General features: G+C 39.0%; 1 pseudogene; it reads left to right on the plus strand.

Annotated features, from left to right (window-relative positions):
- The first annotated feature begins 1,913 nt into the window (after positions 1 to 1,913).
- LOC101577842 lies at positions 1,914 to 2,930 on the plus strand (annotated as a pseudogene).
- The last annotated feature ends 4,353 nt before the right edge of the window (positions 2,931 to 7,283 follow it).

Consider the following 7,283-nt stretch of genomic DNA (forward strand, 5'->3'; position numbering starts at 1 on the left):
TACTAAATTAGCAGTTACAGTTATCACATACTGGCAGCTTGCCCAGAACAAATCAAGGAGACAATGAGAAGGAAAACTCAAAAGCCATCAACCTGAGCATTCTGGAATGACAGCAGCAGAATATTTGAAAGTCGAACAGAAATTATTTCACAGGTTAATAAGGAGATGACAACCATAATAAAAGAGTTGCTCAGCAAATCTAGAGTAGACAGATTTTAAAAATGGATAAGCATACAAAAATCATGGAACACAGGAATGCCCAACATAGGAAAGAAATGGAATCTAAACCAGATTCAAACAAAGATTCAGGAAATTAAAAATTTCATTGAAAGTTTGTAAATCCACACGATAGAAAGTTCACATAGAATACCAGACCTATAAGGCAGAATTGCATTTTGCAATGATGAAAAGAAAGAATTACTGAAAACAGCAAAGAACCATGAAAAAATCCAACATAATCCAAAATGAATAACACAAGATTCTTTGTAGTTAATTCAAAAAAGCAGTGGTCAGCACAAATGAGAGAAAATCTGTTTACAGAAGAGAAAAAAAAATTCTCAAGCATAAAAACAGAACTTGACACACAGATAATTTAGGCATATAGAACTCTAATTATTCATAACCAAAATAAATCTATACCAAGATATATAATAATCAAGATTCTAGAAATTGAGCATAAGAACAGACATTAAAAGTTGCTAAATAAAATAAGTCACCTATAAGTGAAAACCCACCAGAAGCACAGCAGAATTCTCAATGCAACCCCTTAAATCAAAGACAGCTTGGAATGAAGTATTTAAAGTCTTGACAAAAGCAACTTCCAACCTAGATTAATGTAACCTGTAAAATAATATTTCAGAATTAATGGAAAAATAAAACAACTGAAGAAATGCAAGGTCATTAAACCAGATCTAAAAGGGACTTAAAAGATATTTTACAAAGTGATAATAAAGCCAACAATCCCAGCAGCACCCTGATAAGGACGTCACCGGGCAGGGTAAGGAATTAAACAGAGAGGAAAGACAAGGAACCATCAGAAGGAAAATAACAGGACAAGGACAAGCCAACACATACGGCAAATGGTCTTAATTCACCAATCAAGAGAAACAAACTGTCAGAATGATCAAGAAACATGACCCAACAATATGCTGCAGTAAAGAAACACTTGAACTCGAAAAGAAATTCATAGACCAAAAGTCAAAAGATGGAAAACAATACTTCATGTAAGAGGAATGGAGAACAGAGCAGAGAGAGCTGCTCTATTTGCAGACAACGTGAAATTCAAGCCAAGACTGATCAAAAGAGACAAAGAAGGTCATTACATACTTGTTAAGGGAAAATTCTAAAAAGAAGAGATAACAATCTTAAATGTTTATGCACCAAATACAGACACACACAACTATATAAAAAAGCAGTAATGGATATGAAAAATCAAGTGAGCAATAACACAATTATATTGTGAGACCCTAATGCCATACTGTCTCAAATAGATACATTAACTAGACAAAAGACAAAAGGAAAAACAAAACAAAAAAAAGAACTACCAGAGCTGAACCAAACCTGTGAGCAAATGGACTTAGGACATACCTATAGAATGTTCCATTCTACAACATCCAAATACACTTTATCCCAGCAGTACATGGGACATCTACAAAATAGGCCACATACTAGCCCATAAAACATGCTTAAGTAAATGAAAAACAGTAACAATTGAAATTATCCCATGCATATTTTCTGATCGTATCACAAGGAAATTGAAATTCAATGGCAAAATATCATAAAAACTCCATAAGCAGATAGAAATTAAGTAAAACCGGTGCTGGAGCTGCTGCGGCCAAGTCCATATCTGAGAGGCATGCACTCCAACACCCGCCCCACATGCATTCCCAGTTCCTTTTGGTTTTAAGTCCAAGATGGCCAGTCTCAAGGATCAGTTGATTATAAATCTCCTTAAGGAGAAACAGGTGCCCCAGAATAAGATCATGGTTGTCGGCATTGGTGCTGTTGGCATGACCTGCGCCATCAATATCTTAATGCAGGACTTGGCAAATGAACTTTTTCTTTTTTTTGGCAGATGAGCTTGCTCTTGTTGATGTCATGGAAGACAAACTGAAGGAAGAGATGATGGATCATCAACATGGCAGCCTTTTCCTTAAGACACCAAAAATTGTCTCTGGCAAAGACTATACTGTAACCACAAACTCCAAGCTGGTTATTACCACCACTGGAGCACATCAGCAAGAGAAACAGAGCTATCTTAATTTGGTGCAGCATAATGTGAACATCTTCAAGTTCATCATTCCTCATGTTGTAAAGTGAGTCCCAGCTGCAAGTTGCTTGCTGTGTCCAACCCAGTGGCTATCTTGACCTACCTATGTGGACTGGAAGATAAGCAGCTTTCCAAGAACTGTGTTATTAGCAGTGGTTGCAACCAGGGTTCAGCCCAGCTCTGCTAGCTGATGGGAGAAAGGCTGGGCATGCACCCACGGAGTTTGCATGGCTGGATCCTCGGGGATCACGCAGATTCTAGTGTCCCTGTGTGGAATGGCATGAATGTTGCTGGTGTCACCCTGAAGAATCTGTACTCTGAGTTAGGAACAGATGGGGACAAGGAACATTGGAAAGAGGTTCACAAACAGGTGGTTGACAGTGCTTATGAAGTGATCAAACTAAAAGGCTACTCATCCTGGGCCACTGGACTATCAGTGGCAGATGTGACAGAAAGTAGAATGAAAAATCTTAGGAGGAGGCATCCAATTTCTACTATGATTAAGGGGCTCTATGGAATCAAGGATGATGTCCTCCTTAGTGTCCCTTGTGTCCTGGGACAGAATGGGATCTCTGATGTTGTGGAGGTGACTCTGACTCCTGAGGAAGAGGCACGTTTGAAGAAGAGTGAGGATCCCTGTGGTCGAACTAGAAGAAGCTGAAGTCTTTAAAGTCTTCCAGCGTCACCATGTCACTGTCTAGGCTGTAGGAGGGTTTAGTTGGAGTTGTTCCAGCTGGCCTTTTTATCTGACATGTACTATTTATTAAGATGGCCTGGGGGAAAACATCAGTTTCCAAAAGTTAGAAGTAGAAACGGTTCACAAAATCCCACAGCTCTGTCCTGATGCCAATGGTGCTGCACTTGTAGTCCTGGTTAGTATGAAGTAACCCAGCATCTCTGAGGCACCTTGCTGTGTAGCCTCATTACTCTTAAATGTGTTGGGCTGGTCAAATAGCTCAGCGGATTAAAGCACCTGCAAGCAGGTGCAGAGGCTGGAGATTTGATCTAAGGCATGCCATGCAGGTCTCACCCCCAGGATGTACTGAGATGGAGATTGAGACTGGGCGTGGTGGCGCACACCTGTAATTCCAGCTCTTGTGAGGCTGTAAACAGATGGATCACTATGAGTCCGATCTAGTAGTGAGACCCTGAAAACCCTGTAGACCCTTCGTTAAAATAGGAAAAAAAAATGTTTTACTCTGTTACACAGTTTCATCCACAAAGCCTTGTCTGACCTTTCCCCAGTTGGTTACAGCCTGGGATTCAGTGTACAAATCCAATATTGCATGTCTTGTGCATAACTGTTTTAAAGGATTTTATTTTATGTGTAACACTGTGTGTGTGTGTGTGTGTGTGTGTATACTGTACCTTGCTGTATAATGTAAAAAGATCTACCTGTGAACAGTGCAACCCAGTGTTACACAAACTACAATACCAAATAAACTTTGAACAGTGGCTACTGTTAACAAAAAAAAAAAAAAGGAAATTAAATAAAATTTTCTTCAATAACCAGTGGGTGGGGGCTGGGGAGATGGCTCAGTGGAATAAGCGCTTCCCGGGCAAGTGCAAGGGCCTGAGTTCAATCCCCGGTTCTAAAAAAAAAAATTAAAAAAAAAAATAACCAGTGGGTGAAATTAAAGAAGAAATTAAACAGCACCTATAATTAAATGATAATGCTAATCCTACGTCCTAGAACTTATGAGATGCAATGAAAGAAGTCCTAAAAGGGAAATTAATAGTAGTAAACTCTAACATCAAGAAAATAGAATGAGCTCAAATAAACAGCCTAAATGTTGAACCTCAAACTTTAGGGAAAACCTAAGGAAATCAACACCAAAGCTGGTGCAATAGAGGAAAGCTAGAAAGACCAGACCAGAACTTAGTGCAATGGAGACTAAGAAAACAATACAACAACAAATCAAAGAGTTGGTTCTTTGAAAGAGAAATAAAATTGACAAATGCTTAACCAACCTTTAAAAAAATGGAAAGATTCAAATTCATGCAATTAGGAATCAAAAGGGTGAAATCACAAAGAATCCTTTGGAATCCAGAAGATCATCAGTTCCTACTTTGAGAAACTTTACTCTAATAAGATGGAAAACACAGAAGAAATGGACAGATTTCTGGATACACATGAACTCTGAAAACTGAATCAAGAAAATATAAAAATTCTAAATAACCAATATCAGTCAGTAGAATCAAAAATGTAATTAAAAACTTACCAGGGTGTTCAGGGTCTCACTACTAGATCTGACTCGTAGTGATCTGCCTGTTTACAGCCTCCCAAGAGCTGGGATTACAGGTGCGCGCCACCTCGCCCGGTCTCAATACCCATATCAGCGCGCCCCAGGGGTAGGGGCAGGGCCAGCACCACAGGCCTGGGGATCGAACTCCCAGGTGCTGTGCCTGCTCACAGGTACTTTAATCCACTGAGCTATTTGGCCAGCCAGCCAGAGCATTTAGATATGGTTGTAACCTCACATCTAAACTTCAGTAAGACATTTATGTATTCAGAATAATTTTAAGGAAAATTGTCCATAGCCTCGGCACTCCGAAATGAACTACTCCAAGCTTTAGGTAAGTCCGAAATATTTCCCGTGTTTTCACCTCGGGACCTCTATATACATGCATCCATTTCCCATTCCCTTGTCTAAGAATTTTACTTTAATTTTAAACTTCCATCATTTATAACTTCTGTTACAAAGCTACCTTTGAACATGCAAAATCCCGAGAATACGTAATATCATCTTTACGTTGTGTTGGTATAATCCCGTACATATTCTCTGTCATTATTTCATAATTTCCTAATAATGTTTTGGATTCTTCTGCTAACTTACACCTACCTAGAGTACAAATGATATACTTTTTCTATAAATTAAGAGGATTCAAATTATTCTTATACTCTTTTAGAGGTATGTTATGCTTACAAATACAAACTGTGTCGAGACTAGCTGGTATAAATTGGCACAACTCCACAATTAATTGGGTCTATAGTTTCTTCTGCATTCATTCCTCAGATTAAATTGAGAGTTCCCTGGTGTCCGGTGTCTTGTAGTAGTGTTCATCCTTTTCCATAACCTCCAGCGTGCTAGAATAGAATACTCTTTGTCTTAATTACTTTCCTTGGTGCTGAGACAAAATATCTAATACCCAAAGTTAAAGGAGGAAAGGGTTATTTAGTTAGTTTGTAGAAGCTTTAGTTTGTAATCAACTAGCTAAAAGGCAGGGTGGGGTGGCAGACAAGCACTGCAGAGAAGAGAAAGTTTATGGTAGAAATCAGGTATCAATGCAAGCAAACAAGAGAGGACCGCAGACAGCTCTTCTACCCCTTACACCTTATCTGGGCTGCTTGGGGAGGGTGGCACTCACACTTATAATCCCACTGCCCTTGAGCCTAGCCTTGCACCATTTCAATCCCAAGGTCATCTGCTAGATCCAGCCACCTGTATAAAAGCTCCGCCTATGACCACACAAGGCTTTGGCGTCACATCTAAACACAAAGCCATAGCACTCATTACTTAATTGGTTTTTATCTATTTTTTTGTAAAAAAAAAAATAATAACATTTTGTGACTAAATAGAGGAGAATAATACTTACTAATCTATGTATTATTATCTTCAAAGCAGTTCGTATAAGACATAAACCCAAAAGATTCTTACAAAACAATGGATAACACAAACTGTTTTCAACAAACTAAGGTAAACTTTTAGTACAATAAAACAAGTAAACATATATTTTGAAATATTTTTCAGTAATGGAATATGTAATTTGGGGAAGTGTATGAACAGCTCCCTACTTCCTATTTAATCTCTCTTCTATTTTGTTCTTCATTAGTTTTATATACTCTTGAAAACAGATGAAGTCTAATCAAATGGGAAATAACTTCTCCCATGCAAGGTGTTTTTTCCCTGGTACTATCCATCTTGATAAAGGCTTGGCCTTTCTCTACTCTTTAATTCACTCTACGTTTGGCGGGAATGAAGAAATAGGATGACTTATCGGTCATTCTGGGGGTTAAAGCAAGCCTGGCCTGTGTGACCCTCCCATAGCCCGTCCTCCTCCGGGATCAAGTGAGCCCCAGGGAGCCACTGCTCACAGAGTTACAGGCAAGGTCCCGTCTTAACTTCTGTGTGTAGGCCTGCAACAGGGGAAGAAAGTCATTTCAGATCCCTTTGGTTTTCACAATAAGCTATATGTTTCAATGTGGAATTACTCAGAATAAAGGTAATATTTTGGCTCCATCTGCTGAATTTTGCTTTATTTTTCAAATGAGTCAAAGCCCAGGCAGAGAAGAAGAATGTACTTATTGGCTCCCCTCAGAGACCAGCAGATGGGAACACACAAAAGTGAAAAAAGCTTTGCTGCTATTGTAGTGAAACTGGGATTCTTCCCTCTATTTCCTTAAGTTTTCAATATTGCAATACAGTATCTTCATTTACAAAAAAAGAGGGGTCAGGGAAAGGCTAAAACGACAAAAAGAAAACCCAAACAAAAATATATCCTTAACACATACCAGGCTAATTCTTCATTACCACCATCCACTTGAAAATAATTAGACTGAATTTTAGAGTTGAAATAGCATGTTTAAAAATATCAATATCTTTAAGACAAAATAAAACTTTTCAAAAGTTGTCTCAGTTTAAAGTTCAAGCGTATAAGCATAGATTCAATGGGAGTTCTCAATTTTTCAAAAGAGAATAAGATATCTCATAACTTTTTTCAATGACTTCAGAAGTGATTTTTGAATGAAAAGGACCACTTCTCAGCTGGGGAGATAGCTTGGTGGTCTAAGCACCTGCCTGGCAAGCTCAAGGACCTGGGTTTGATCCCCAGTACCACATGCCATGCCAGCTCCAGAACACTAGGTGCACCATGCCAGCCTCTGAAATAGGGCATGGTGGTACAGGCCTGTAATCCCAGTGCTGGGGAGGCTGAGACAGGTGGATCGCTATGAGTCTGAGCTGCTAGCAGACCCTGTTTGAAAGAGAGAGAGAGAGAGAGAGAGAGAGAGAGA

This window comes from Octodon degus, unplaced genomic scaffold (assembly GCF_000260255.1).
Source record: "Octodon degus isolate 3935 unplaced genomic scaffold, OctDeg1.0 scaffold00049, whole genome shotgun sequence".
In the NCBI taxonomy this organism is placed as follows: Eukaryota; Metazoa; Chordata; class Mammalia; order Rodentia; family Octodontidae; genus Octodon; species Octodon degus.